Below are 22,022 nucleotides of genomic sequence, written 5' to 3' on the forward strand. Positions count from 1 at the left end.
GCAGAAAGGCTGGGCAGGACCCGCTCCCCACCCGGCTGCCTCCACCCACCACCTGCCTCTCCAGCTGGGCGCACAGCACTCTCACCTTCCTCTCTCTGCTTTGGTCTCAGTGCCCTGCGTTCTGTTCCTGTCTGCTCTTCTGTCCCTTTTGCCTGCCATGAATTCTGCCCTCTGCGACAGTTCGGCTCATGTGTCAGCTTGGCCAGGTAATGGTGCCCAGGTGTTTGGTCAAGCAGACCCTGGCCTGATCAAGCAAGCACTGGACTTAAATCATTAGGGAGTTGACTGCATCTATGGCCGGTTACATCTGCAACCAACTGAGGAGATGGCCTTCAGCCATAAAGATGTCTCATTGATCAGTTGAAAACCTCAAAAGGAGAAGTGATGATTTCAGCATCAGAAGAAAGCATTTGCATCTCTACTTCAGCCAGCCAGCTCCTCCTGGGGATCTCTTTCATCAGGATTCCCAGCTTGCAACCTGCCCTATAGAATTTGGACTCCTGCATTCCCACAGTTTTGTGAGGCAAGCTTATAAAATCTCCTACCATGTACAGATTACACCTATTGGTTCCTGCCTAGCGAACACTGCCTAATGCACCATCTCCTCACTTGACCAGCTCCTTCTCATTAGTCAGTCCTTGGCTTATCCACCCTCCTCAGAGAGGTCTTCCCAACTGCCTGATTATCTCTGGTGGCCTCCCCACGGTCATCCCCATCGATCTCTATCACATTACCCTTTATATCCCCTGGAAGCACCTTGCACTATTTTCACCTTACCTTGTTTGTTTGTATAATGCATATTATCTGTTTCTCCAAACAAAATAATCTCCACAAGGGTGTAGAGGCTTTGAATGTTTATTTCTACAACCTCAATGCCTAGACCAGACTTGACACATGGAGCAATAAATACTTGATGTGCGAATGAATGAATATTCTACGTGGGAAATCAGGAAAGGATTCAGGAGGATGTCTCCCAGTGAGCATTTATGCAGATGAACATGTCACATGCGAAGGAGTAAAGTGTTAGGGGAATGGTGAGCAGGCCATGACAGAAGGATAGAAGGAAGAGTTGGGAGGGTCCCCAGAGTGATAATCTTTGGATGCCCAGCTCAGGAATTTCAATTGTTTCCTGCAGGGCAGTGATGAGGTCTCTCATCCACTAAACCTGAAGGAAGCAGCTCAGCATACAGCACCAGGGGTCTGCCGCCTACACAGGTCAGGGAATGGCAGTTCACACCTTGAAACCGCCCCGGCTCCATGCCAGCATCCTTTTGATAATATTCTCACTACCACCTACTAAATCCTCACCAAGCCAGGCCTTGGGGTAAGCACTTCACAGGCATCATCTTGTTCAGCAACCTTAGAAGAGATCTAATCTCCTCCACTTGCTAACTGAGGAAACACAGACAAAAAGAGGAGACACAATTTCCTAGAGTCTGCTAAGTGGCAGAGCTAGGACTTGAATGGAGGCAGTCTGACGCCAGAGCCTGTGCTACCCTGCCTTCCCTTCCCTGGAACTGGAGAGGTCCTCCTGATTTCATTCAAGAGTGGCCAGGTCTGAGCGGCCCAGACTCTTTGCTGGCCCTGTTTTCAGGCATAGGCTCAGGTGCCGGAATGTAAGTCATCCGTGGTCCCATCTGTTTAGAATGTTGGCATTTTGCCTTCAATTCCTCACTGCCTAGGTTCTACAGACATTCCCCAAGGATAACATGTGTGGCCAGGACCTTGTCCCCAGCTCAAGTTTAATCTCACTCCACTGAAGACCTGATCTCTATCCTCAAGGATGTCCCAGGGAAGTAGGAGAATGAGGCAAAGATAAAAACAGAGCAGGATTAGCGCTAAGAGAGTTTCTATGCAAAACACACATCTAACCGTAAAATTTCCTCCTCAAACTCTTCAGTGATCAGACAGTACTCTTAGGTCAAAGACAAAAATCATTACCAGGTCCTTGTCTTTCATGTTTCAAACCTCAGCTTAGTGGTCACAACTTCAGGGATGCCTTCCCTTTGATGTCAAATCCCCTCTATTAGGTTCTTGCAATGGCATGTACCTCTCTTTCATGGTCAGAGTTGCATTTATTCACCAGAATGTGAGCTCCATGAAGACAAAGATATATGTACTGTTATTCCCAGGGCCCAGAATAGTGTCTGCTCATACAGGCAACTCAATAATTATTGGTGAATAGATTAACTTAGAGCTGGAAGGCAGTTCCTGCATGAGTGATAGAGGGTAAGGTACTTAACCTCTTTAATTTTCCCATTTGCAAATTGGATAATATCTTTCTATGAACTTTTCAAGGCCATAAACCAAAATTAAGTGCTTTGTAAGTTACTACATGTTGTGCAGATTATTTTTATTATGCAACTACAGGCTGAGTACTGTATACCCCCAAGGTTTGGAGCACTTTCAGAAATGTCAGTATCTAAAACTGATGTTGAGAGATAGGTAAGTGCAGGCATGACCTACTCTTGGAGATGGCCTTTTTGTTAAATGGAGATGGCCACAGACACTTGCAATCCAGTTCACCACCAATGTGCCACCTCAGGCTAACCAGGGATGGGGACATCTGCGTTAGAAGCCATGCCTGGAATAGGACAGCCAAGCTGGAATAGGATCTTTGCAATTGAACTCTGACAGGTCTAAGGTTGTGGTTGTCAGGACGGACAGGCAGTGTAAGCACTGGGTCTACAGGGGTAAAAAGAAGTGGCCTAAAGACATATTCTCAGCATGGTCTGGGGACAGGGAGGCTCTGGGGCAACCAGCTCCAAGTGTACAAACACCCTCAGAGTGGAGATGGGAAATTATCATGGAACTCCACAGCTGAGTCTACCCACACTCAGTTATTGCTAAATATTTTAATTCCTAACCTCATCTTCTAAGTGAGCAGCCCCAAGTTCTGTCCTGGTGGAGCACGCCCCAGCTGTGGAGTCAGACAGCCTGGACTCAAGCCCCAGATAATGCAAAAGCTCCTAAGTGCCGAGGCCTGGCTGCATGCCAGGCACTGCTCAGCACACGGCCGGCTTCATTCCACTCACTCTCCTGAGCCGCTCTCTAAGGCAGGCAGCAGTGCCATCGTGTCCATCTCACAGATAAGGAAAATAAATCCAGATGCCTCCCCAAGATCATGCCGCTCAAATTTGACCTCTTTAAATCTCTGTTTCTTGATCCATATAATGCGAATAAACATCTCACAACAAGGTCATCATGACAACTGGGCAACTGATGGGGACATGTGTCATGTCAGGCTTCACTCCTTGGATCAGCAGATGAGCATCACCCTGGAGCTTGTTAGAAATGCAAGACGTGGAGACCAACCCCAACCTTATTGAATTGAAATCCGCATTTTCACAAGATTCCCAGGTGACACACATGCACTTAAGAGCTTTAGGAAGCACCAGAGTAAAGTATTATGAACTCCTCACTGGCATCTGACTTGGCACTTTCTTCTCAGTTTTGTTAATGAGACTCCATTACTCCCCATCATTTGATTACTTCTAGGCTAAACCTTCTCAAACTCTAATGTGAATATGCATCAGCTGGGATTTTGCTCAAATTCAGGTGGTATGAAGTGGGGCCTGAGAGCCTGCATCTCTATCCTTGTGCTCTCAGCACCTGGCTCAGTGTCTTGCACCAAGGGGGAAGGTGTCATCATGAATGAACGAACAGACATCAGTCAGTTCTCATTGTTCCCTTGCATAAAATAGTTGAGCAGCTTCCAACATACATAAAACCCCACCCCACTCACCGTGGCCAGCCGAGCCCTACCTGATCAGCCCCCTGCCTGCCTTCCCGACCTCTTCTTAACACTCCTTCTCCAAATCGTCCTTTTTCCTTTTTCTGAAACACACCGAGCTTTTTCCTGCCTCAGGGTCTTGGCACCTGCCCTCCCATCAACCTGGAACGCCCTTCCTTCAGCTCTTTCCATGGCTGGCTGCTTCTCATCAGCCATACCACAGCTCCTAGGCCAGGGAGGCCAGCCCTGACTGCCCTGTCTAACCTGGTGTACCCACACCTCACCCCAAAACTCTTATGTGTTTTCTTTTTCTTTTTTCTGTTAATAAAATAAGCTTTATTACATAAAGTAATAAATACATACAAAGATGCAAACAGTTTAAGTCATTTTTTTCCAGACATTTTGGTTAACTTACAGGATATATAAAACTGAAATCTACATACAGTCTCAGTATGAAAATTTTCGGGGGTCCTCATTAGGTTTGATAGGTTGCTCTTCTGAGTTTATAACTTGTGCACTTTGTAATTGGCTTCAAAGCACTAATAGTCATGTAAATGCTTAAGCATAAAAGAAGTTATAGTAAGCAAAATCCACACTGTATGCCAAACTGGGGCAGGCTACTAAGTAAAGCGTGCAGGCAGTATTTCCCAAAAACAGAATCCTTGGTTATGTTAGCTTATGAAAAGGAACATATAACTATTTAAGTAACATAAATGTATTCAAAAGAGGAGATTAAAGTGAGATACTGGTATTCTGGAGGCAAAGTACATACTGGATGTAAAGTAGGTAACTTTTCCATGTATTATTTTTTATCGATGCTTAAGGGAGAGAAAAAAAAAACGGTTACTTCCTAATTACTTAAAATACAAATCCTAATCAGCCGCAAAATCTTTTCTCAGTCTTCAAAGTCCATAGGTTTAGAGCCTTGTGAACCATAAGCAAGAACCGGGGAGAAATGAAAACAATTGGTTAACATTTGAAAGTGAGAGTTGCACCTGAACAGGGGAGATGAACTGTAACTCTCATCCTGTAAAAAGACGCAAAGCCTTCAGAGCTAACAGTGGGGCAGGATCCGGCCCTCAGTTCCGTTTCAGCCCAGCACTCCCCAACTCCACCGTTGCACCCTTCCTCCCTGCGTTAGGTGGGTCTGATCTCTTTTCCCAACTGTTCCATGAGAGCCAGCAGCTCAGCACACTTGCTTTGGGGTACCTGGCTGTTCCCAGGAGGAGGCTCCCGCACACTTTTGTTGTCGCGGCTCCACAGCACCGGCAGTTAAGGAAGCCCCTCACCCTGCCACCTGCTTCAGTGTATCACCCATACATCAGGGGGCATGTTTTCTTTTGTTCTTATCCTTCATCAAATTGGAAATATTTCATTTATATATTTGCTTATTTATTGTGTTTTGTTTTGTTTTATCCTATTCTCCTATCCAAATTTACACTTTGTTACCTTGTCTACCCTCCCTGGAGCATAGTAGGTTCTCCATAAATACTTTTAAGATGAATGATCTAACACAGCCCAGGGAACACACAATTTCCTTCTGTTACTGCAACAAGAAGAGAAACTATGTGACGCCAGAAGAGAGAATGATCACTTCCTCCTGGCTGAGGAGGTGGGGATGGTAATCAGAGCAGGCTCCCTGAAGGAGGTGGCATTTAATCTTCACCTTGAAAGATGATTTTGAAAGGCAATGATAAGTGAGGACATCCACCCCAGGTAGAAAGACAGCTCAAGCGGAGGCGCGGAGGCTGCCAAGTGTGGGGAGCATTTAGGAATCAGCGAAGGCAGCTGCTGCGTGGACACTCAGTACCTGGCCCGGCCCATGGCTCCAGGCAGAGGCTGCTTCCTCTGTAGGTGGGACAGAGCCTGGCAGGGCTCCTGCTGCTGAGCTGCTGAGATCACTGCCTTCTGTCAGGCCGGCCTTGGCCACACCCTGAGCCAAGAGGACAGGCCCAGCCCTCAGAGGAGGTGAGAGAGAAGTTATTAGGAGGAGATGGTAGCCTGGAGGCCCAGGACCCACCTCCGTCACCCCTACCACTCACCCCAGCGGGTGGCTCAGAGGCCCACCAGGTTCCTGTCCCCTTGCCTCCGTGGTTCTTATAGTCCAGGAGTCAGCAAACTTCTTCTGGGAAAGACAAGATAGTAAATCGTTTCGGCTTGCGGGTCATAAAGTCTCTGTCACCACTATTCAACTCTGCCATTGTAGCAAGAAAGCAGCCACAGCCAATGCCTAAGCAAATGGATGTCTCAGTAAAAGTGAATTTATAAAAACAGTGAACTCTCTAGAGTCCTTAAGGGAAGGAACCACACAGGTCAGCTTTATTTATTATTCTATTTCCAGAGCCTAGGACAGGGAGTTGGGCACATAACATGTCCTCAATAAATATTTGTTGACTGTTATTAGGTAATGGTCCAGAAGACTCATTCATTCATTCATCGCTGTTGATGGAGCACCTATGTGCCAGGCATTGCACCATACACTGAGGGAGGAGAGACACAGGGCAAGGGAAGTCTAGACCCTCTCAAGGAGCTAACTTTCTATTTAGAGGCGACATGTGCTAAGGGACAGATTTCCGCCACTACCTCACTCTGTGACCTTGCCAAGCCACTTTTCTGGGTTGTTGAGAAAAGAGAAGGAGATAACCAGATCACGTAGTTCAGAGCTTTGAACTAACTTCAAGGAATCCTAAGGTTCTGTGATACTCGTCAGGTTCAGCAAACAATGATGGGTTTCTCTTAAGGAAGATTTAAATAGCCTAAGTAAGCTATTTCTTGCTATTTTCTGCTTGGGGATTTCTCTTAAAAGTTCATGTGTAAAATAAGTTGCAGTGCTAAAGAAAAAGCTGGAAGCCACTGGTCCAGTTCAGCCTGACCCTGGGCCTGGTATAAGCCAGAGTGAGGGAAGGTAGAAACTACACCTGCCTCCAGGCCAGGGGAAGGAGAAGCAGGCCAGCAGAAGGTGACAGAAAGTGGAGCCCAGGGAAATACAGAGGCAATGTTAGCCAGAGAGAGTAGTCCGATGAAGTCAACAAAATCAGATGGAGACAGGCCTTCCCCAGGTCGTGGGGCGTGGATGATGGGCCTTAGGATCTGCATACTTGGTAGCTGGCAGTGGGCAGATGCCAGAGCAGACTGGAAGAAGGTCTTAAGAGATGTAGAGGCGGCGGACTTGGCCCAGTGGTTAGGGCGTCCACCCCCTACCACATGGGAGGTCCACAGTTCAAACCCGGGGCCTCCTTGACCCGTGTGGAGCTGGCCCATGCACAGTGCTGATGCACACAAGGAGTGCCCTGCCACGCAGGGTGTCCCCCACGTAGGGAAGCCCCATGTGCAAGGAATGTGCCCCATAAGGAGAGCCACCCAGTGCAAAAGAAAGTTCAGCCTGCCCAGGAACGGCGCTGCCCACATGGAGAACTGACGGAGCAAGATGACGCAACTAGAAGAGACACAGATTCCTGTGCCACTGACAACAACAGAAGCAGACAAAGAAGACGCAGCAAATAGAAACAGAGAACAGAAAACTGGGGTGGGGGGGGAAAGGGAGATAAATAAATAAATATATAAATCTTTAGGAAAAAAAAGAGAGATCTAGAGCAAGTTACAGGACCTGCTAGGGTGCTAGGAGGAGTTTGGAGGCCAGAACTTCAGAGAAAGAGGTGGAAGCTTAGCATGATCTTGGAGAAGCTGGGATATAGACAGAAAGAGACAAGAAGTACACCTGAACTAAAGTCCAAGGTGAGGGTAATCCCCAAAGTGGGGAATGTCCAAAGGCCAATGCCAGAGTCAGAACTGCAGCAAATTGACTTAGGCTTCTAATAAAGCTACCAGTCAGGAAGTCTTCATGTGTTCCACCAATCCTTGTCCAAAGTCACACATCTAGCAAGAGGTAGAATCAGAAACAGAACTCCCTTGACCTGCTTCTTTGAGCAAAGTTCTTTCCACTATTTAATTCATGTGAGGCAAACTGGGCTAGATTTCAAATCCATGTGGGATTTTCTAAACCGGCAATACACAATGGGCTGTTTATTGAGTGCTTGGTAAAAGGCAGAAGATAATTTACTCATCGTTCTTTTTTAAAGATTTATTTATTTATTTCTCCTTCTCTCCATTGTCTGCTCTCTGTGTCCATTTGCTGTGTGTTCTGTGTCTGCTTGTATTCTCATTAGGTGGCTCTGGGAACCAATCCTGGGACCTTCCAGAGTGGGAGAAAGGCAATCATTCTCTTGCACCACCTCAGCTTCCTGCTCTGCTGCATCTCTTATTATCTCTCCTCTGTGTCTCTTTTTTGTTGCGTCATCTTGCTGCATCAGCCCTCCATGTGTGCGGCGCCACTCCTGGGCAGGCTGCACTTTTTTCGCACTGGGCGGCTTTCCTTACAGGGCACACTCCTTGTGCGTGGGGCTCCCCTACACGGGGGACACCCCTGAATGGCAGGGCACTCCTTGTGTGCATCAGCAGTGTGTGTGGGCCAGCTCAACAAATGGGTCAGGAGGCCCTGGTTTTGAACCTTGGAACTCCCATGTGGTAGGCAGACACTCTAACCATTGGGTCAAATCCACTTCCTGAGATAATTTACTCTTTTTTTTTAAAAGATTTATTTATTTATTTCTCTCCCCTTTCCCCCCACCCTGGTTGTCTATTCTCTGTGTCTATTCGCTGAGTCGTCTTTGTCCGCTTCTGTTGTTGTCAGAGGCATGGAAATCTGTGTTTCCTTTTGTTGCATCATCTTGTGTCAGCTCTCCGTGTGTGTGGTGCCATTCTTGGGCAGGCTGCACTTTCTTTCGCGCTGGGCGGCTCTCCTTATGGGGTGCACTCCTTGCACATGGGGCTCCCCTACGTGGGGGACACCCCTGCAGGGCATGGCACTCCTTGCGTGCATCAGCACTGGGCATGAGCCAGCTCCACACGGGTCAAGGAGGCCCGGGGTTTGAACCGCGGACCTCCCATGTGGTAGACGAACACCCTAACCACTGGGCCAAGTCCGCTTCCCGATAATTTACTCTTAACTGAATTCTGGCTCATGTCCTCAGGAACTAGACTGGCATTTGTACTTTTAGCACCAGCCCATCAGGGGAACTGGAATGGCCTTCTCTGTCTCTCGCTGAGCATCACCGAAGCAGCCTTAAAGGTGATATTAATGTTCTGTCTACATAATACCAAAGCAACAGGTGAGCCTGAGCCAAAAATACTAAATAAAAAATTACTGCTATTAATAGGAGGTTTGTGGGAGCATTTTGCTCACTATACATGTCATCTTATTTCCTTCTAATGATCTTGTCCAAGGAGAACACATTCTGCACTGACCCCAGCCCTCTCCACCACATCACCCTGTGTTATTCTTCAAAGCACTTAAAACTCTGAAATTTTATTGTTTGTTTATCTATTTTAAAGTGTCTTCTCAACTGGAATGCAAGACCCACTTAACAGGGAATGTGTCCTTCCTGCTTGCTGCTTTATCTCCGGGGCCTAAACTCTGATAAACAGTCAGGAAGTATCTGTTGAATGAGTGAAGGAATGAATGAATGAATGATGCAGATTTATATGTTCTCAATGATATCAATTATGTATTTTAAGGGGGAAAAAAGAGGTGCAAATATATCTGATGATCTTGCTAGCATCAAAATGATAATAAAAGTTATCCCAGAAACAGGATTTGCAAGAAATGAGGAAGGAGTATTCAATGATTAATTTTTATATTGATACAGAGTTTGAATTTGAAAAAATGCTTTGAGAAACAATTTCATTTTTATCAAGTGTGCAAAGGTACAAAAATTCATAAGAGGATCTATTGGGAAGGACATGGAGAAAGGCATGTTCAAATATTGTAGGAGCATCCATTGACACAACTATGATGGAGGACAATTTAGCAACATCTATCAAAATGACAAACACACATAGCCTCAGGATTCTGGTATTTCACTTTTATGTACTAGATATATAATGACAATTACATGAGGTGCCATATGTATAAAGTTATTTATCACAGCAGTGTTTATAATAGCAAAATATTGAAAACCATCTAAATTGCCATCACTAGAGGACCAGATATATAAATTATGGTTTAAATCATACAATGGAATATTTTTCAGCTGTAAAAATGAGTGAGGATATGCTCCATAACCATATGAAAGTTTTTCAAGATGAATACTTGAGTGAAAAAAAGCAAGCTGCTTGTGTAGGATGCTTTAACATGTTGAAAATAGGAGATGAGGGTGCCATTGATTTATTTGTATAGCCACAAAATATCCCTGGAAGAACATACAAAAAACAAATAAAAAGTTGTTACCAATGGAGAGTGGAAATGGGGGCAGGGAAAAAGGGAAGCTTTTCATGCTAATAAAGCAAAATGAAAAGAAAAAAAGCTTTTTTATGTAGGAGTTGTAGGAATGCATTACTAAAAGCTACTTTTCATAATAATTAGCTGTTTTGACATGTGTCATTTGCCCTGTGAAAGGTCATTTTAGGAGGCTGAAGCTACAGTAGCATAATATCTGGAAACAGAACTGGCCCAGGAGTCAGAAGACATAGGTCCTAGGCCCAGCTCTAACACTGACTTTGACATTGTAGCTGCCTTTGACTCTGGAGAAATCAGCATCCCCATCTGTGGGATGATGTGGGTGGAGTTTTAAAGGTCCCTTGCCACTCTGATACTCTAGATTCCAACATGCAGCTAGGCTTTACTTAATTTGAATTTAACCACGTGGTCCATAAAATATGTCTTGATTAAGGCATTTTGAGAATTATATTTTGCTTTATTTTGTTTCTTTAATTTTGTTTCTTAAAATTTCCACTTACCTCCTATAGTAAGAGTTCTTTTTGAAAAGCTCCTACCTTGTCACTGCTGAAGAAAACTGGAACATGAAGATGATTGTGGCCAGGGAAGGGTCAGGCCAGGTCCTGAGTGCAAGATGACCCAAAAGGAGACAGAAAACAAGAGGCATTACGAAACAAATTCACTGAGAGGGCAGGGAGCATCCTCTCAGATGCTCAATCACTGGACTCAGATTACCCAGCTGGCTGTTCTGAGAACCCAAACACACTGGCTTCTTCCCCCTCTGTGAACCATGGAGAGTTCAACTACCCTGAGCAGATTAAGATAAGGTAAGACACATTGATTTCATCTTGCTGAAGTGAGCGTTCCCCTCCCAGTAGCAGCATCCAGCTTTCCTAGTTGGGAGCAGTCTTGTGTTCCCACACCCTCCTGCCCCAAGGTTCATGTGTTTTGGGGACCTCCATCTCTAGCTCCAGGTGTCTTCCCTACCCCCCAGGCTGGCCAAACAGTGGAATTCTACCTCCAGTCTCAATAATCATCAGGCCCAGGGCTTTTGTCCCAAGTGTTGGGAATAAGCCACTCCCTTTTCTGTTACAGTGAAACGTGGGGGTGGGAGGGTACAAGATATGGAGCTGCTGGCCACCATTCTGAAACTGCATGGAGCTCAGAAATGAAGGGTAGAGGTACCATTTTTTGAGGTACTGTCAACTTGCTCCTGGAACTAGCTTGGGTTTTAAGTCACATGGATCAATAAGTTTCTTTCTTTTTCTTTTTCTTTTTTTCAGTTACTTAAGCCAATTTGGCTTTACCTTCTGTTTCTAGCAGTCAAAAGAACCTGCATACAAATGTCAACCCCAGCTGACTGATAGCAACTGCCTGAACTGTATTCACACAAACTCTGGGACTCATGACTCGTGAGGAAGGTATGCGAGGAGAGAGTAAAGATGATGCTCAAAAGGGTACATGCCTTTGACAGAGATGAAAATCCTGATTCAGTCCTCTGCCTCACTTTGGACAGGACAGTGTTTCATATTTTCTCAAGGCTTGGTCTTTCCAGTCCAGATATGGAAAGGATTTTGTCATTACTCACCATCCAGAAGAGTAAATGTCCATATTTATTTGAAGGTTTAGCTGGGTGTCCCTGTCTTCAAAGACCTGTGCTTGGTGCCATAAGCAAATTTGTTCCCAGAACCTGCCCTCAAAGAACAAACTGTGGAGGAAAATTCTGATTTCTGGGTGAATTTGTGCGCTTTATACTCCACTCACTTTTCTGACTTTGAACCATTTACAACCTGTAGATCATCAAAATGAGTAATTATGTTAAAAGCATAATGGATTATAGAGGTACCATTTTAAAATGTTACAAAACAGAGGAGAGGAAGTTCATCCTAGGAACTGAAATAGTGGAAGGTGACTCAGTCATTATTTCTAACCTGGTTTCCATGGTTCCCCCAATGTGGGCAAGTGATCTGGTTAACTAAGACCCTTATTCTTCTTGAAATAACTTTTATTGTTCTAACCCCATTTGGCACTCTCAGAAAAGAGACACTAAATAAGAATGGCATGCTCTTCTGACAAAAAGTTATTCACTCAAAATATTTTAAAATCAAAACGTACACAAATATGTATACCTTAGCTACTTTTAGGGGTTCAGGTGATGGAAGTATTATATATATGCATCTATATATATATATAATATAATATGGTAAAATGCATCCTTTTTAGTCACACAGTTCTATGAGTTTTGACAAATGCATTCAGTTGTGTAACCACTTCCACAACCAAGATACAGAACAGTTCTATCACCCAAGTGATTCCCATGTGTCCCTTCATAATCATTCCCTTTTCCAACTCCCAGCACCTGGCAACCACTGTCTATTTTATAAGACTGTATTCTTCCAAAATGTCATATCAGTGGAATCATGCAGTGGGTAGCCTTTTGAGTCTGACTTCTCTTGATTGCATAATGCATTTGAGATTTGCCCAGGTTGTTGTGTATATCAAGAGCTTCTTCCTTGTACTACTGAGTAGTGTCCCATTATACGAATGTTCCACAGTTTGTTTATCCATTCACCAGCTGAAGAACATTTTGGTGGTTTCAGTTTTGGACAACTATGAATAAAGCCACTATAAACATTTAGGTACAGGCTTTTCTGGACATAAATTTTCATTTCTTTTGGGTAAATATGTAGGAGTGGGAATGCTGGGTCATTACGTACATATGTGTAACTTTATAAGAAACTGCCAAAGTGTTTTACAAAGTGTCTATGCCATTTTCTACTTCCAGCAGCAATGTAGCCATCCTCATTTTTTCCCCATGTTTTATTATCTTTACTTAGCCACAAGGAGCTCTCCATTCATGTCAGCTAAAGAACATTTCACCCACTGCTCTGTTTGGTGGCCAGTCTCTTGTCTCTCTCTATTGCAATTGTGAGGCAGATATCTTTTCCTTAGGTAATCACAGTTTTTTGCCTTTGTCGATAACAAAAACGTTGGAAAACTGTTGCCACTGGCATCTTTTACGTGAATCACATCAAAAGAGCCAGGATGCCTCTCTCTGTTGGTGATCTCACCCCTTCTTGCAAGATTAGCACCTCCAGGCACCATACCCAAGCTACCATATTGAACTTTATGAAACTGGTAATCTTGCCCGTTTCCGAAAAAATGATATCGTTCAACTTGACGAGGGGACAAGGGTAGCAGATGGTGCGAGTGTTATGGTCAGCAGATGAGGGATTCCTTTTATGCCTACAAAGATCTTCCTCGCTTTGCCCAATTTGAACTTGGCCTCCTCGGGCATAATATAAGGAATAGCAAAACAACTCCTGGTATCAGAGATCAGAAGGAAATTCTTGTCAATGCTCAGGACAGCCATAAAACCAGGAGGATAAGTTGTATCAGTCTTGGTTTTGTCATCAATCTTTATGAACCACTGCATATAGATCTTCTTTTCTTCATCTCCTATCAGGGCATATGTAAGTCTGTTCCTTAAGAAAATGATGAGGGGGAGACATTCTTTCAGCTTGAGCGGACCAGTGGATGGACAAGGAGCAAACACACCAATCAGTTGGCACAGCATCGAGTGCTTTGGAGCTGCTACATGCTTCAAATGCTTCTTGATGAAACAAGGCTGCACTAGACACAGAAAGAGCCACCTTCATTTTTAAATGGATGTAATGTCATTTTATATAGATTTAGCTACATTAACATATCTCCATCAAGGCTCCTGGGACTTCATGACCATGGTAGGAGCAAAATAGACTATGGATATTATTCCTGATCATTTTTCTGGCATGAGACTCTCGAGTCCCAGCTTTAGGGTGGCATTTGAAAAAGACACAATTGTAGAACGTCGGTGCTTGAAAGGAAATTAAAGATCACTAGTTCAACATCTCTGATTAGGGCTGGTTTGATCCAATCCTAAACACCTGTCATTCATTAACTCTCTTGAAGGAATTGCTTAATAGACTTTACATTTACTGCTCATGTGAAATTGAGTTTGTTATTTTTCTGCTTTTAACCTTAGTTTCTTCATCTCTACAGGAATTTTGTGAGGATCAAGAGAAAAATGTGTGGGAAAGAGCTCTGGAATAAGAAAGCAATTAAATATTAAGTGTTACGAAAACTGACGTTGCTAGTGGTTTAGCTTTCTACGGGTTATCTTAACAAGCTTAGGTTTTCTTAAAACCTAATAGCACAGATGACATGATTATTAAATGTTAGAACCGAAAGAGCCTTAGAGATCCACCATCAAGTCCTAGCTCTTAATGATAGTAAAGATACAGAGCCCTGAAAGTTCACATCACACAAAGGTACTAGTTCAAATCTGGTTCCAGAATTCAGAACTCCTAACCAGCTCTCTTTCTCATTATATTTCTTCAAAGTCCGGTTTGAACAGTGACCAGACACAACCAACTTTTAAACATTCATATCGGGCTGGTCTCCACCACAACAGAGCCACCACCCAATTTAAAGTAACCCCCAATCACTCCCTATCACATCTCCCCATCTTACTTTCATCATTGCAGTAACCACCACCTTCACTTATTTGTTTTACTCTGTCTCTCTCTACCTCATTAGAAGTTCAGATCTGCCAGTGGAGAGGCCTCTATTATTTATATTGCCTGGCACAAAACAGATCCTCAATAAATGTTTGTTGAATGATGATTAGAAAAATGTACCTTAATCAAATTTAATCAAATTATTCACACTCACAACAGATTTGACTAAGTGACAAATAGCTTCTTTGACAAATTTTTAAGCCACTTGTTTGGGTGGCTTGTAGGCGTCAGAGGCCAAATCAGAGTACTAGAATTGCTCAACCAAAGCGAGAGCCTAAATCCCGTTCCCATGCTGTAATCTCCCTGTCCTGTCTTGCTCCTCTAAGGGACATGTTGTATAAACAGCATCAAGTGTTAACTTGTTAAATCAGTTACGCCCAAAGGGGTGAGATTATTTAACAATGCAATAATATGAGGTCATATCAAGAATTCCAAGAGGAGGCAGTTTTCAAAGACTCCCATTAATGCCAGGGAGCTATTGTTTATGAAATGATTTTTGAAAACTGAAGAATTAACTCGGTAACTAATCTCTTTCACAGTAATTCATTGTGCTTAATTCTCTTGTTTGAAATTCTTTTATATTAGATTCATTCCCTAATCATTTTATTCGACTCACTTTTTAGAAAGAGCATATGAAGCAAATGCTTCAAAATTAAATTGAATCATTGTAACCTACCCGTATGGAGGAAAAAGCACATAATTGCCAACCACCTTTGTTCTGAACAAAGATTGGTTCCATTTGCCAGCACTGGGAATGTTCAAGAACATTCTCACTGGATTATCAGCTCCAGGAGGGCAGGAACTTCATGCATTTGGATCATTGCTCTATTTCCAGAGCCTGAGGCAGCAGCAGACATAGAAAGAGCCCAGCAAGGATTTGCTCAGTGAGTGCATAAATAAATTTAGGGAAATAAGGTGTTGAGCCCCCACACCCCCCTCCCGCTCCCCGCATAACTTGTTCGTGGAGAGATGAGACTGAGCCTCCAGCTCAGCCACATCAGAACTGTGTGGTCTTTACAGCTATGGTCTCATGGTCTCAGGCACATTCCATGTGATGGCCTTGTACTTGCCTGGGTTTCCTACTGAAGCAGACTTCCAGTACTTGTTTGCCAGCCTCACTACACACAAGCACTGAAATAACTAGGTGTCAGGTATCACCACAGGAACAAGGGCAAAAGAGGGAGGAGGAGTGATTCTGTGAGGATCATCAGATTAAGATTTAGAAGAACAAAGTTCTGGTCACTCCCACTCCACTTAATTAGTTGTGTGACTCTAGCCAAGTCACATCCTCACTCTAGGTAGGCCTTATCCAGAAACTGAGGGGGATTTTTAGATTTGGGTTTTCTCATCTCAAAGTCTCCACCCTGTGGCCCAGAATAAACTGATACACAAAGTGTGTTCCACCTCTGCCACTCTTCCAGATGCCCACAAAAAAGGCCTGGGAATGCTGTTGCACCCAACCTCTGCCCAGGGATGGAGGGCTGTGCCTGCCCACTTGAGGAAACAGAAGGTGAGTTGCCCAACACCCTCCCTGCCCCTCTTAGGACAAGGTAGTTGGTTTTTGTTTTGCTCTGTTTGGTGCCTCACTAGGTAATTGTTTTAAAAAAAGAAAAGAAAAAATATATGTATGCACAGTAGGAGCATCATGGCGGAAGGGAACCAGCTGGATTTTACGAAGAACAGGGGACAAAGCATCTTTACTCTAAACCCTACCCCTGATTTGGATGAGAGTGTTTTCTGATCTCATAAACACTACACTGGTCCCCTGTGTAACCTCCAATTAACCAGCCCTCCCCATATTCATGCCATTGAGTAGTCCCTTCATGCATTGGTTTTTGGCTGGCCCTAGGTGTCCAATAAAATGGGCTGGAATGACTGACACTGCATGACTTCTGAGGTTAGAACACAAGAAGCCTTTCCGGTTCTACTTTAGTCTCTTGAAAAGCTAGTTGTTAGAATGCTCCCTCTTGGCACCCAGCCATCACGCTGTGAGAAGCCCAAGTCACATGGAGGAGTCCTGTCTCAGTGCTCCAGTCAAGAGGACCAACTGAGCTCCTCGTTAACAGCCAGGATCAACTGCCTGTGAGGGAGCCACTGGTACACCCAGCCCATGTGAGCCATCAGATGACTCAAGGCCAACCACTATCTGACTGAACCCATACAAAATACCCCAGAGGAGAACTTCCTAGATGAGTTCATTCAACCCACCAAACTGAGAGCTAACACAATATTGATTTAAGCCTCAGAGTTTTGGGATAGTCTGTTATGCAGCGATTAATAACTGGAATGATGCTTCAAATTCCTTTACAAGTTTCTATGACCTTCTAAGTTGCTCTACAAGTCATTGACACTCAAATATGCCAGACTTTGTCCTTTCTTAGCAGATGCTCACATAAGGCTGTCTTTTATTTAAATACCTCAAAATTAAAATTTTGAAGTTAGGATTTTTTTCCTATTGGACTTAGAAGGGTATGCACTGGATATGAAACAATGAAGTTGAGGGGGTTTCTCATTTTGTTTACAATAATTTATACAACTAGTTGACTCTAAATCATGTCTGTGGCCACAGATTCTAAAGCTCTAGGGATCATGCTTCTGTGCTTTTTTCAAAATTATCCAAAATTCAAATAATCTTTCCCATAAACCACAGACATTTTCTGGAAGTTACATTTCTGCATCCAAACTGTATCTCCCAGGCTGCCTCTCACACCAAAGAAAAGCACAAAAATCTTAGGCAAGTCACTAGTTCCATCTTATGGTTTAAAACCTATGATGCCCGTAGAGGTGGAGAAAGTGGCCACAGTAGTTGCAGAGGGCATGGAGAGGGTAGAAGAGATGTGATGTGGAGGCATTTTTGGGATTTTGAGTTGCCTTAATTATATTGCAAGGTCAGATGCTGGACTTTATATATCTTGCCATAACCCACTGAATGTACTGGGGGAGAGTGCAAACTACAGGGTAAATTATTATCTGTGTAGTGCAGCAGTGCCCCAAAATGTGTTCACTGAGTGCGATGAGGGTGCCACAATGATAAGGAAGGTTGTTGGTGTGGGAGGAGTGGGGTGGGGGGGTAGGGGATATACAGGAACCTCTTATATGTTTTAGAGTAACAGTTTTTTTGTGATGTATATATCTTCAAAAAAATATAATTTACAGAAATGATGTGGTGGAGAATGGGGAGTGGGTTATATGAGAACCTCTTATGTTATTTGTTTTTTTATGTTTTTTAATGTAACATTCCTTCTGTTCTATTAATTTAAAAAATTTTTTTAAAATAAATAATTTTATTAAAAGTCAAAAAATAAAAAAAGTAAAAAAACCTATGATGCCCGTAATGCTAATGTCCAATGGCTGCCAATTTTCTTCTTTGGATTTGAGATGTTGACTTATCTGGCCTAGTCGTGCCCTATTAAGCCCAAACATAAGAGAAATGAAAACACCAACCAATCACACACTCATATAAACATACACAACACACGTAAAACAATGGCTTGGGGTTGTAGAAGAACTGGCTACAATTGTTGTTTTGTAACTTAACTTCCTTATTTTCTCTGGGATCCTTTTGGAGTCATTATATATTTCCTTTTGAGAGTCTTTTTTCCAGATAAAATCCCAGGATTAAAAATAACCAAATTTCTAAGTGCTTGCTATACTTCAGGCACCCGTGCTAAGTGCTTTGGACACATTAACAATAATCTTATAATCACCTTGGTTTAAAAAAAAAAAAGATAAAAATCCTTGAGATAAAATAAGGTTATTATCCTCATTTTACAGCTGAAAACACTGACTCCAAGTCGTAAAGTGATTTTTAACGCTCACAGATGCTAAGTATTTTGAGTTGCGATTTGAATCTCTCAAGCAGCATAAATGGAGCCAGGAACGACTCTGAATCTGCACCTACCCAGAAACCACATCATTGTCGTTAAATTATCAGGCAGGAACCATAGATTGGCCAGCAGCACTGGGTACCATTGGAGATCCCACTGAAGGAAGAACTGAGTTTGGGGAATTGGAAAGGGTTGACATTTTCAGGCTGCTGGTTTATACTGGTATAATCGTTGGCATGTTTCAGTATTGCCCAGATTGCACTGGTGGTTACTCCTCTCTGATAAGATTCTGTACCACCCTGCTAGTGTATAAATGTTGGGATTACCCATTCAGGCAGCATGAGCAGAGGCCCAGAAAGTCACAGAGTCCCAAGAAGTTCAACAATCTGGAATGCAGAGGCAACTGGAATGGGCTGAAATGGAAGAACTAAGTAGCAACCAGTCATGTCTAGGAACAGTCACTATGACTCAATCCATGTGCTCAAGGGAAGGGGGGGATACAGAACAGACAAGAGTGGGTTCCTCCGGGGGGGTAGTGTTAAGTGGGGTGGGGGCTGCTTCTTCTCCGCAAGTCACTTCCCAGCAACTTTTCTTCTCCCTCAGTCTGTGTCTTCCTCAAATCATTTACCCTGAATTCTCTTGTAGGCAAACCATCCTTGGAAAACTGAGACAGCCTCAAAGGAGGTTAAGTCCTGGACTGGAGTGGGTCACAATGTTTCATTCTTCCTGTCACCTATTCTGGTCTCTGGTGAGGCATTTTCTCCATCTAGAACATTTGCAATTTAAAATATATTTACAATGAGGTAATCCATAGTTCCTCTTTGGAAATGCAAATATTAGGTGTCCCTGAGCCTCAGTGTCCTCACCTCTACGTGTTCATACCCATCACAACATACAGACAATGTTGTCCTGTTGAGTGGTCGATAGGAGGGAATTTGAGTGGATGGCCAGTTTACCTGGAGTTAATCAGTCAGGGACAACAGGAGATCAGTACAGCTTGGTGGTAAAGAGCATGGGCTCTGGACCCAGACTGAGTCCCAACCTTGCCCCTGTTACTCACAATCTGCAAAACCTTAGGAAAGTCACTGAACTTCACCAAGCCCTATTTTCCATCTGCAAAATGGGAATGTTAATAGTACCAACTCTTGGGGTTGTTGTGACCATGAAGTGAGAAAATGCATGCAAAGTGCTTAAATCCAATGCCTGTCACAGAGCAAGTACTCAGTAAATATTAGCTGCTCCTATTTATTATAGAGTATATAGGGTTAAAATTATAATAGCTGCTATTTATTGAATATTTGCTATGTACAAGGTTCTGGGCTAAGTGCATTAAATGCATTATCTCTTTTAATCTTCTGGGCAACTCTAGAAGATCTAGAATATCCCTTTTCACAGATGAGGAAACTGAGACCCAGAGAGGTTAAAATCATGTACCCAAGGTTCCAAGCTAACAAGTGTCACAGTTAGGTCTGATTCCATGTCCTAAGGGCCTAGCCACCTTCTCAACAAACCTAATTTCTCAAAACCCAGAATTTGATTTACTTTTTGAATATCTGTAGACACTTTCCACAGGTCTTTCAGGTGCCCAATCCCTCTGAACCCCCAAAACCTTTAATATGGCCCTTTAAAATGCCAGGGACATTCACCGTAAAAAGCCCAGTTACTCCATTTGGGGTGAAAATTAACATGTGTAGAGGGCTTTTTCTTCTTAGGAGCTTTTGCATGTACCACCACATTCGGTGCAAGATGGAATGTACTATAAGGGCTTGTAAGTTTGCAAGGCTGGCATAGAATGAAGATAAGTAAGAGCAAGCGTGGCCATGGGAGAGGGTGATAGAGCCATTGTGGAGTCAGACAATCCTGGGTTCAAGTCTCACATCTGCCTTTCATCAACTGTGGGCAATTTATCTCATCTCGCTAAGCCTCAGTTTCCTCCTCCATACAGGGAATAAGGACACACTCATTGTCCAAGGGTTGTTCTGAGTATTAAATGAGGTCATCTTTGTGAAGTGCATGACATGCCTTCGATAAATACTGTTACTAATAATACTGCAATCATTAGGTATTCTAATAATATATGTAATTATTAATTATATTCAATTCTCAAAACAGTTACACCATGGAGACAAGGAAAACAAGACTTGGAAAGGCTGGACGACTTGCTCTGGACCTTGCAGGGTTTTGCACAACCATCAACCTGCAACTGAAACCCAGAGAGGAGGAAACGGATTTGCCCAACGGATAGGGTGTCCACCTACCACATGGGAGGTCCAGGGTTCAAACCCAGGGCCTCCTGACCTGTGTGATGAGCTGGCCCACCCACGGTGCTGATGCACGCAAGGAGTGCTGTGCCACGCAGGGGTGACCCCCACATAGGGAACCCCACGCACAAGGAGTGCGCCCCGTAAGGAAAGCTGCCCAGCCATGAAAAAAGTGCAGCCTGCCCAGGAATGGCGCCACACACACAGAAAGCTGATGCAGCAAGATGACGTAACAAAGCAAGACACAGATTCCGGGTGCCGCTGATACAAGTGGACACAGAAGAACACACAGTGAATGGACACAGAGAGCAGACAACTGGGGGGGGGGGGGGGGCGGGGAACAGGAGGGGAAGGGGAGAGAAATAAATAAAAAATAAATCTTAAAAAAAAAAGAAACCCGCAGGGCATTGGAGGGGCTTACTGGTAGGTAATGTGCACCCCTTGCTTTACTCTGGGAAAGGAAGTCCCTCCCCCCCTTTGTTTAGGCAGTGGCAACACAATATGAACAATTCCACCAGTCATAAAATCCACAGTTCCCTCAACAACAAAGCCAGCCCCAGTAGTGTGCAAAGCTAGGGTATTTCCCAGTGTCCTGGAGTCTTGGGAAGATTCTCGAGCAGGCTCCTGCCTTAGGTTTTGCTTTAAATCAGAAAAGTTTATGACAGAAAGGGTTTGCCCCAGAGGCTCCAGCTCTTCTAGTGGTGGTGGCATCAAACCATCCCCAGACCTTGCAGTTGGGTAGTTGGAATGCCTTCTCTGGGAGAGGCCACCCGTCATCTAGGATCATAAAAGCCTTGTCATTGGAATTAGGGTGACTAATTTCTAAGCGGAATTAAAGGCACTAGCAAATTGCTTTTGTAGAAATCATACCCACTGCTATCCAACCTACCCTGAATCACTCTATATGCACAATCAGAAACAGCTGGTGTCATATAATTCTACAAAAAAGGCAAATAGCGCTGTGTGACCTGGCCCATAGAGACAAGCCTCCTCTTGTCCTGGTAAGCAGCATGCCAATGACATCATATTTGTGGATGGATTTTCCCAGTGTCTAAGGGGAACGTCAGAGAGCAGCCTTGACACAGACGAGCTGGGTGACCTCAGGTAAGTCTCTTCCCTTTTTGGGTTCTCTCTTTGCAAATGAAAGCACTGAACTAGATGGTTCCCAGTAAAAGTACCTGTAACAGTTTGCACTCTGTGTGATAGAGCATTTGGTCATTTTAAGAGATAATGAGAGGTAACTTAATTGAATATTTAGCTGTTCTCATACAACAGTCCTATGACGTTGGTATTATTAATATCTCCATATTACAGATGCAGAAATCGAGGCTTGGAGAGATTGTGTCTTGCCCAATGTCATGCTCGGAG

The 22,022-nt window shown here is 43.7% G+C and overlaps 2 long non-coding RNA genes and 1 pseudogene across 3 annotated transcripts in view; 1 reads left to right on the plus strand and 2 right to left on the minus strand.

Moving 5' to 3' along the window:
* Positions 1-22,022, minus strand: part of LOC139436188 (uncharacterized) — a 39,193-nt gene that overhangs the window by 5,849 nt on the left and 11,322 nt on the right. The window contains exon 2 of the long non-coding RNA XR_011646869.1: positions 10,565-10,630. This is a non-coding gene — a long non-coding RNA (uncharacterized lncRNA). The remainder of the gene's footprint in view (positions 1-10,564; positions 10,631-22,022) is intronic.
* LOC139437161 (uncharacterized) lies at positions 8,602-20,970 on the plus strand. Of its 2 annotated transcripts, XR_011646866.1 has the most exons (5): positions 8,602-10,834; positions 11,291-11,428; positions 15,988-16,076; positions 19,039-19,141; positions 20,506-20,970. It is a non-coding gene; the product is annotated as an uncharacterized lncRNA (long non-coding RNA). The 2 variants fall into 2 exon arrangements; XR_011646867.1 differs by lacking the exon at positions 19,039-19,141.
* On the minus strand, positions 12,619-15,264 carry LOC101430235 (small ribosomal subunit protein eS4, X isoform-like; annotated as a pseudogene).

Source organism: Dasypus novemcinctus, chromosome 2 (assembly GCF_030445035.2).
Source record: "Dasypus novemcinctus isolate mDasNov1 chromosome 2, mDasNov1.1.hap2, whole genome shotgun sequence".
Classification (NCBI taxonomy): Eukaryota; Metazoa; Chordata; class Mammalia; order Cingulata; family Dasypodidae; genus Dasypus; species Dasypus novemcinctus.